Here is a 10,466-nt window from a genome sequence, read left to right on the forward strand (position 1 = left end):
CTAGGGTTTGGAGGCGCAGGGAGGAGAGGGAGGTGCTGAGGGAGGGAGGCAGGCACACAAAGAGAGGGAGAGGAAAGGGGTAAGGAGCTTTCGCTCTTTTCTCGCTTGATCTGATTGATTACATCTCCCTAATATTTATAGTCCCTATAGGATTTGGACTTCAAGCAACTTATGAGAGATCTTTATATGATTGGATTCTCTTTTCTAACTTATTTTTTTCAAACTTGTAACTCTTTCCTAATCTATCTTGGGAGATGGAGATCGTTGTGGATTTGTCTAGGGCGACGACGGAGGCGGCCTAGGCCGGCTAACGCACTTCTTTGGGCCTTGCTTGGCCCGTTGATTCTAGCTCTTGTGCCCATCTTGATTGGGCGTGTGACAGAAGAACTATTTGCAAAAAAAATGTTTTCAAATAAATAAAGCTTAAAATATTATAATGAAAAACATAGCTATTTGTATAATTTGCGTGGACCATCTTGCTAATTATTATACAAATCAAGACCAGCCTGTGTGCTGATTTGCCAGCTACTGAAAAAAACAGGTATTATGCATCAGTCGAATATACCTTGCATTGGGCAAGGTATATATATGTGCACCACCGGAAGTTCGAAGATGCAAATAGAACTATGTAATTAATAAGTTTTTTTCTTTTATCTGTCTAATAAAAATTTAGTAAAGCTTTTGTTGCCTTTCTAAAAAAAAAATCTGAAGTTGTCGTCGTTCATACCCATTATTAGGGTTTGTTTAGAACTGATCGGCAAACTTTGCTACACAAAGTCCTAGAGCAGCTTAAGAAAAAATAGAGTTTGTGGAACATCTCTTTAGGTGCTCTCACGACTCTACGATTTTTCTTCAAACAGAGTGTGCGGAGCGAAAACCATTTAGGTAAAAAAATATGAAACAGAGCTGAAAAAAAATGAAGCGGAGAAGTCCTAACACCCCCTTATTGGTGCTGCCTCCTGGACCAGCCGACCAGGACCGGGTGACATTGGTAATGCAGATACGGGTGAGTGACGTGCAATGGATCGTCTCGCATGTTAATTTGTCATCGTTGTCGTCAGCTCATGAGAGGACGGTGGTAATTTATATATGTATACTCATCGCGCTGTCGAACTGGACCAATGGATTGTGTTATCATCGATCTGGCTTGGCGCGAGACTCCGTTGTTTGTTGGGCTGTTTGGCACTTGGCAGTAGGCGAGGTAACAAAGGGAAAGCGTCCGGTAGATGCCAGATGGTACGATCGATGCGCCTTCTGTGTACGTACTGGATTAGCGTCACTGTTCTTCAGATCACTCTCTTATGTTTGTCGCGACTTAACCTGCAGGCGGCATTTCCAAGTTTCAAGGACATTATTTTCTGTATATTAACATATACATATAGTTCATTCTTGATCAAAGCAAAGCATACACATTGAGCCATTTCATCGTCTCTGATATCTCAGACGACGCTCACTACGACCAAGAGAAGACGGGGGCGCGCAGAGGCAGCAGGATCAATATGCAGACTGCCGTGGCGGTGCTCGTATCAGGCGTGGTGGCGCTGTTCGGAGTGACGAGCGCCGTGCTGGGGTTCATAGCCGAGGCCAACAAGCTCAAAGTAAGCGAAACGAACATAACTAGAATTTTCTGCTTATCCTAGTAAGATAGACTTCTCTTAGTGTTTTACCATTTAAAATTTAGTATAAACTTTTTCCTACTAAATATTTTCTTGTGAGAATCTCATGTACTTTTTCCTACGTTTTTGGTAAGACAATGTGCATATTCTACTCCCGTGGTGTCAAGAACAGTAATGATTATGATCATCAAGCCGGTGATGGACTAATTCAACTTCTTGCAGCCAAGTGAAATCCACGTATCTGGTCGCGATTGCGTGTATCCAGCCAGCCCCGCTCACACGCTGGGGTTTTGTGCCATCTTCCTGCTTGCGGTGGCCCAGATCATCGCCTCTGCGGCCGGCGGCTGTTGCAGTTGTTGCAAGCCACCGGGCGCCGGCGGTGCTTCTCATTCCAACACCACCAGACGACGAGTCGTGGGCGTCATCGCCTCCGTCCTCTCATGGTAATCATCATCATCATCAAGTGCGCATGCACCGGCGTCCTATCCTGCTAGTATTCTCAGATTAATGGAACCGGCCGGTGCGCGGTACATGCCACATGGTTAATTTTTGCAGGGTAGCGGCGGTGATCGCCGTGGTTTACTTCTGGGCAGGCACGGCGCTGAACGCGTCCACGACGCGCCAAGCCAAATTCGTGGGCACCAACGAGGAGGAGTGCTACTACCTCAAGGGCGGTGTCTTCGTGAGGGCGGCCGTGCTTAGCCTCGTCGCCACCTCGCTTGGGATCATATCCTGCGTCTTGCTCCGCCTGCCGGCGGCGACGGACATGCCGGTACTAGGCCAGCCCCAGCATGCGGTTGGGCTGCCGCAGTGGCCCGCTCAGGGGTACGGGCAACAGGCATATGCGTACCCTGCGCAAGGGAATGGTCAAGCATCGGACCCGAAGTTCGCCCCTCCTCCTCAGGGTTAGGCGAACGGGCAACCGTAGATGATGTGATGAGTAGACAAGAGAGGCTACTACTCGCGTGTTGTGCTTGCTGTGGTGCATGTTGATGTGCATATTATAGTAGTTCTGGTTTCGAGTTGCATTTTAACGAATGCTTGAAGCTAATGTACGTGTGATGTGTCGTGATGAATCTATAGATTTTCAGCACCATATCTATTGCAGAACATATAATCAGGGGCGGGCCCAGGCCTAGGGCCAGTAGGGCCAAAGCCCTAGTCATGGTCCAGAAAATTTAGAAACAATTCTTCAGATTTGGCCCAAAATAGAAGTCCATGAAAGAAAAGACTAGGGCAGCGAGAGAAGTCAGGCACTCAGTCTCAACCGACGCCGCCGCACGCCCGCAACTCCGCTCGCTCCGCAGGCCGCAGCTCCGCCCGCTCGACCCAGGCGGCAGGCGGCCAGGCTCCTGTTCCGCCTCCCTCCTCTCTCGGCGCCTCCCTCCTCACGGTCGCAGGCTCGCAGCCAGGGCGTGGTCGTGGCCTGTGGGCGCCTGCTCGCGGCCTCACAGAGTCGCAGCCTCGCTGGATCCTGCGCGTGCGCAGCAGCGCAGGCAGCCCCCCTGGCGCCAGCTCACGGCTGCGGCAGCCACTAGGGGCGCACGTAGGCAGGCCGCAGGGGCAGGGGCGCAGGGCATGGCCTGCCCGGCTGCCCGGCTGAAGGGTCGAGATGGCGGACTAGAGGGGGGGTGAATAGTCCTTTCTAAAAATTATTACGCCGGCTAACCGAAACAAAGCGGAATTAAAACTATCGGTCTAGCCAAGACTACACCCCTCTATCTAAGTTCTCTAGCACCTTGTAAAAGATCCTAAACAAGCAAACAAGGTGCTACCTTAGCAAGAGCTCACCTAATCAATTCTAAGAGCAAGGTCACATAAACCTATGCTACTAGTACTTTGCAAACCGGGAGAGCTCCTACACAAACTACTGAGGCAAAGCGCACAAAGCCTAAGCTCACTAGCAAGCTGAGCGCAACTTACTTAGCTACACAAACTAAGTAATGTGACTAACAAGGTTACACAAACCAAATTAGTCACGCAAGAGAAAAACTTCTAGCTACACAAGCAAGAAGGTAACTAGCAAGCTACACAAGCTAACTAATTACAAGAGCAACTACACAAGCATAAGTATATGAATGTAAGAACAAGCTTGTGTTAGGGACTTGCAAACCAACGGGAAGAACAATGTTGACACGATGATTTTCTCCTGAGGTTCACTTGGTTGCCACCAAGCTACGTCTCCGTTGAGACAAGCTCCAAGGTTGCCGCCGGTCCTCTTGCTAGTGGTGACCCGCAAGTCACACTCTCCCACGTGGAGTGCTTACCACAAGCTCTAGCACTTAACCCGGCCGGACCACTTGTCGCTCTTCACGTCTCGCTCAACTAGAGTTGCTCTTCGCGATCCCCGCGGGGTGAGCACCGTACCCCTCACAATCTCTTCTCTGGAGCACCGCACAATCTCCTTGCGTGCTTCGACAGAGTCACAAGCCACCAAGCCGTCTAGAAGGTGGCAACCTCCAAGAGTAACAAGCACCACCAGCTTGCAACACGAACACCTAGTGCCACTCGATGCAATCTCTCAATGCAACGCACTAGAATCACTCACTCGCTATTGATTCGCACTCTTGCAAGCACTAGTGAGTTAGAGGCTTTCCTAGCACTCCCAAGCATGGACACTAAGTCCCAAGGGTGCTCAGCGCCAGCCAAGGTCGGCCACCACTTCTATTTATAGCCCCAAGGGCTAAACTAGCCGTTGCCCCTTCACTGGGCAAAAACCGGGGGCACCGGACTCTCACTGGAAGCCACCAGACGCTCAACTCCCAGCCTCCGGTGCTCAGGCGTCGGCCATGTGTCACTAGCCGTTTGAACTCGACCGTTGCCACCAACAGCTACTGCGCACGCACGCCTGCACAGCACCACCAGACGCTCTACTGTGTCACACCGGACGTGTCTGGTGCACACCGGACTCGTGCGCAGAGAGCTCCGCAAACTCGCAGGGTCACCGGACGCGAGCCACCGGACGCACCCTGAGCGTCCGGTGCTCACCGGACTTAAACTCAGAGAGGGTCACCAAAACGCCCGCACACCGGACGCTGAGCACCGGACTCACTCCGGTGCGTCCGGTGCACACTGCTTCCCCTGGTCAAGTACATCGGACGCTAAAGGCCAGCGTCCGGTGCCTCCGCGCAGTGCGTCCGGTGACTCCCGCGACTTCTCCAAATTTCCCACCGGCGCAAAAGAAAATATGCACTTAATTTTTTCAAAAGCGTCGAATCCCGCCTCGCAAGCTCGGCGGGAGGGAGAGAGGAACCCACACCCCTCTCACCCCTAGGAACTCCACCTCCTTTGAAAATGTGCCAACACCACCAAGTGTAAACCACCACGTGCATGTGTGTTAGCATTTTCACAAACATTTTCCCAAAGAAGTTAGCCTCTCAACCTGCCACACCACTCGATCCTAGCACGTATGCAAAGTTAGATCGCTCAAGTGGCACTAGATGACCGATATGCAAACAAGTTTGTCCCTCTTGATAGTACGGCCATCTATCCTAAATCCGGTCATAAACTTCTCTACACACCTATGACCAGTGAAATAGAAATGCCCTAGGTTATACCTTTGCCTTGCGCTTTCCATTCCATCTCCTCCAATGTTGATGCAACACATGCACCAACCAATCACCAAATGATATGATCCACTTCATATCATCACGTGACCGTATTGGTTCATCGATCTTGACCTTACTTGCTCTTCACCCCGTTGCCTTGGTCCATCGGCGTCAAGTCTTGCTTAAGCTTCCGTTGCCTTGGTCCATCGGCGCCAAGTCTTGCTTAAGCTTCACCGTCACACGCGGTCCCTCGTTTCAAAGCCTTCGACTTGCCCTTCACTCTTGCAACCGGTCCATCAAGCCAAGCCTCATCTTGATCTTCTCCACCTTGGTCACATGACTTCATGTCATGTCTCATGTGCAATGAGCTCCTCCATCATCACATCATCACCTGTGGACTAATCTCCTGTGTATCTCACATAAACACTATTAGTCCACCTAAGTTGTCACTCAATTACCAAAACCAAACAAAGACCTTTCACCGGCTCACCCCCTCGGCAGTGATTCAGTGAAGCCGGCAGCGGCAGGGGAGACTCGTGACCCACCCCTGTCCAGATTCCAGAAGCTGAAGCCGTGAGTGAAGATATTTCTTCAATTTTTCAGTAGTTCAGTTATTTTTTTTCTGGATTTCAACTACTTTTGATTCCAATTAGATGAAGAGGACAAAGACCATTGCATCGTATTTCTCTCGAGTTGGTGAACAAGAACTACGAATCATAGGATATGTTATGTTGAGCGAGAGATATTTGCGACTATTAAAAATGACGACATCTTACATCATTTTCAAGAATTGAAGACCCGAAAGATGAATTACCTAATCTACCTACTACTTCTGGTATGTTACATTCAGCCATCTAGGATATAAATGCATAGTAATCAATGAAATTAAGTTTTTGGTTGTCCATGTTTTTATTAATTGTTACATCTTGTCCAAACTAGGAGTTGTTATTGAGGACATGGAGGTGGAAGAGGCGAATGCAACAAATCTTCACTAGACAATAGGTATTTATTTTTCAATGTTCATTGATATTTCTTATTTTATCGTACTATTAATTATATAGTTCAAGAATTTCTTTGGATTTGCATGCTTTGCTTGAGAATTTTTATTTTCTGTGATATACGTGTGTATATATATATGGCCCTATAAACTATACTATAGGTTGTAGCTTTTGGATTTTGGCCACCAAGATTTGGCCCTAGTCTTGGTCAAATCCTGGGTCTGCCACTGCATATAATCCTTGTTGGCAATTACTACCAGGTGCACCAAAGTTGACACTCATGATGCTTCATTGACGGACCATAAGTCTAGAATCCGAATAATAATTGGGAAAAACCTATTGGCCCGACGGTGAAGACTCGTATCACTGCGTCGATTTTATTGGTGTGTAACCAGCAATGATATACCAATGTCGGGTGATGACTTTGACCTGACGCATATCACTACTAGGTTTTGATAGACCTGGTGTGTCCTACCTACAGAATAAAACTCTAACTCCCTTCTTCCTTCTTCCTAGCCTAAGCACACCCATTCCAAGAGGTATTTTCCCCACCTCTCTTCATTTTTGTGGCCATTTTTCACAAAATGTTCATGGAGGTTTTTTTTTTAAAAAAAATGGACATGATCTTCTTGCTCTGGGTCACTATAGCAATTCTTTGAATATGTAGGTTGTTTTGCTAGTTTTTTTTTTATTCTCGTGCTTGTTCTTTCTTTATTTTAGAGAGCTAGTTCAAGGAATTATTTAAGAAGGCATCCGAATTTCAGTGAATCCATTTGGTACCTGTAATTTAATGTTAGTATATATATCTATGGATCCATTTTAAATTGTAGCTAGTTTGCCTTTTCAGATTGCTTTTGATTCTCTAGTAAATGTGATAGCTTAGTTGGTTCCTGTCGACGAAAGCTGGTCGGCAGTCTACCTTGGGGTATACCCACGGTAGTAGTTTATCGGTAGACGGTGCGCAAGCTACGAACTCGATGGTGACGCAAGACACGGACAAGCTTTTTATCCAGGTTCGGCCGCCGTGTGGGCGTAATACCTACGTCCTGCGTCTTGTTGTATTGATTGTGTTGAAAGAATAATGTGTCCTAGGGGGGTCCCTTGCCCCTCCTTATATAGTCCGGAGGGCAGGGTTACAGATCTGGAAACTAATCCTAGTCGGTTACAATTGCCATAGATAGTTCGATATCGATTCCTATTCTAACCGACTAGAATCCTGCTTGATCTCCGCGCCTTGTTTCCTTGCGTGAAACTCCGAGCAGTCGGATCAAGCCTCGAACTTGTCTCGTAATAGGCCAAGCCTCCTGGCCCAAGTCTAGCCGTGAGGGTATAGGGATTTATACCCCCCACAGCTAGTCCCCGAGCACCATGTATTGTGATGTAACATGCCATCCTGAGCTTCTTCGACCAGTGCGGCTTGACGTCTTCGATCAGCATGAAAGTCGCCCAAACAGTTGCAACGGTATTTTGACCGGCTCAAAAGACAGTTGACCAACATTGACATCGAAGAAGCAGGTTGTTCGAAGAATGCATGGTGCTCTTAATTAAAAAAGATTTCTTTCTTGGTGAAGTGTGCCCACTTTACTTTTCTGAAAAGTATAGTCTTTCAAAAAACAAGCATATTCACCGCAAGGTGAAGTGTGCCCACTTAGTCCCCGAGCCTGGTAGTAGGTGACGTAGGCACGTAGTGCTAGGGTCAAAAGAAAAGTCCTCAAAGAGATTCGGAAACTGAGATGCATCGCCAGATGCATCGTACCGATGTAGTCCCCGAGCTTGCTGGAAGGCGAAGTATGAGCCTTGTAGCAAGGTCTAAAAAATTAAAATTATCCAGTCCCCGAGCCTATCATGCTCGTTTGCCATCGTATAGACTAATCGACCAGTCCCCGAGCATATAACGCTTGGTGGACGGTACAATCCCCGAATTTTTAAATTGTGGGCTGGTCGACCAGTCCGCGAGCGTATAGTGCTCGGTAGTCGGTGCAGTTCCCAGGTCTCCAAACTGGCAGACTGGTCGACCAGTCCCTGAGCGTATAGTGCTCGGTGGTCGGTGCAGTCCCCAGGTCTTCAAACTGGCAGACTGGTCGACCAGTTCCTGAGCGTATAGTGCTCAGTGGTCGGTGCAGTTCCCAGAAACGTCAGTCCTCCACCAATTCTGCCTGGTAAAAAAAGTGTCTTGCCACATTAATATGTGATGTGACAAGGCATCCTGGCATATTGTCAGATGGCTGCGTGAAAAGGTGCGCCTGGTAACTGTGCAGCCGCTCTTTGCGCGGTTCAAGAAAAGGAAACCATTAATTTATACAAAAAAGCCGCCGTATTAACTGCCGGTAATTGTTGGAAACCGAAACGCCGCATCTGCCGCTGGTCCCCGCTCGCTTCCCAAGAATGTGGGAAGTGGAAGGGGTGGAGCCGTTGTCTATAAAGGCTCGACACCTCGCCCGTAATCTTTACTTTGCCTTTGCCATTGCCTTCAAACCTTCTGTTCTTGCCATTCCTGCCCCTACAACCTCCATCCTTGATCATCCAGCTCGTGAGCACCTCTGCAACTTCAATGGCGAAGAGTGACTCAAAGAAAAGGAGTGAGCTGATGGCGAAGGAGTGGAAAAAATCCCGGAGCAGTGCGAGGTCCCTCAACGACCTCGTCGGCATGGGGCTGCTTCACAGCCAAGAGCTCGGCGACTGGAGGGCGCCGGAAGGGGAGAGCTACCCCGACCCTCGTGCCGGTGAGATCGTGGTTTTTAAAGATTTTTTCAAGAGGGGCTTTGGGATTCCTGTCCACCCTTTTCTCCAGGGTCTTCTTCTTTACTATGAGATTGGGATCTACAATCTGCACCCGAACTCCATTCTTCTTATTTCTACCTTCATCCATCTGTGCGAGGCCTATGTTGGAATAGAGCCACACTTTGATCTTTTTCGCTACCTTTTTTGTTTGAGGAAGAAAGGAGCAGTTGGAGGCTCCAAGATTGCAGGTGGAGTATACCTCAATCTGCATGACAGGATGAGGAACCGGTATCTCAACTGCCCATGGAATACTTCTCTCACCGAATGGTACAAGAAGTGGTTCTATGTCAGGAAAGAGCCGGGCAGCTCCACGTTCTGCGACGTGGGCTACATTCCCGAGAAGAGGGTCAGCTGACGGACCGCCCGACGTTCGCTGGTCAGGTGGAGGACCTGATGAAGCTAATCGACTGGTCCCGCTTAGACGGGCCAGGAGTGGTCGGTAACTTTGTTTGCCGTCGGGTGATGCTCTGGCAGAAGAGTGTTCACTCGGCGTACGAATACGTGGGGAGCCAGGACCCGACCAGGATGAGTCCTGAAGTTCTGGAGAAGGCGGAAGTGCAACAGTTGTTGAACGAGTTGTTCAACTTTGCAGACGACAACTTCGTCCGAAGTGGTGATCGGATGCAGGCCTTCAAGCTGGGACGACCAGCTCCTACGGTAGTGTTATTGACTGAATTTACTTTCTGAGTACTTGTTCTCCTAGTTGTTGACTTGTCTTTGATGTTGCTGCAGATTGGAGACGTTGACCGGTGCGCGGTGTACATATCACTGGCACCTGGCATGGAGAATCCCGCGGGAGTAGACCCGCCAGAGGACGACGCTGCTCGGTGTCCTCAATACACCAGCAACGAGGAGGAGCAGAACCGTCCTGCCCCGACCACCGAAGACAGAGTGGCGGGGAAAAGGCCACTGGTGGCGGACCCGTCCCCTGCGGAGACGCCGCCGGCCGAGAGCAGCCAGGCGCCGAAGTGCCGTCGACTCGTCAGGATCACCGATGACGACGACGAGGAGGAGGAGGCCGCGCCTTCTTTGGTCCGGAGACCGCGCAGTCGTCCGGACGCTGCGCCGACCACCACTGGTTGGATGACCAGCGACCCTCCTGCCCCACGCGTCGAGCCGGCGCGTGTCGTAGAGACAAGGGCGGAGGCACCGACCGGTAGGACCAGGAGGAGGTTCTTCACCACGACGCACAGGCGCTCTGACCTGTAAGTTTTCAATCTTACCCTCGTACTACGATATTTTTTGCGTTTTATTGCTGCTGTTGACATTGTTTAAATGTCGCCTTTTTGTCAGCGCGGCATCGGACGTCGACCCTGACCACATTGCTGGCCAGAGGGAAGCCGAGCCTGTTGCTGTCGTTGGAGACGCCGCGCCGCAGACCACGGAGCAGCCCACGGCGACGACCGCGGCTGAGAGCGCCGAGGAGCATCCGGCCCCGGCAAGGGCCATGGCGGGCACCCCTACGAGGGACGGAGAGGCCGCGAGGACGCCTCCCCCGAGCAACGTTGTAGAGGAGGAAGGTA

The 10,466-nt window shown here is 49.9% G+C and overlaps 1 pseudogene; it reads left to right on the forward strand.

The window, feature by feature from the left end:
- Nucleotides 1,500–2,544, forward strand: LOC8058512 (annotated as a pseudogene).

Source organism: Sorghum bicolor, chromosome 9, assembly GCF_000003195.3.
Source record: "Sorghum bicolor cultivar BTx623 chromosome 9, Sorghum_bicolor_NCBIv3, whole genome shotgun sequence".
Lineage (NCBI taxonomy): Eukaryota > Viridiplantae > Streptophyta > Magnoliopsida > Poales > Poaceae > Sorghum > Sorghum bicolor.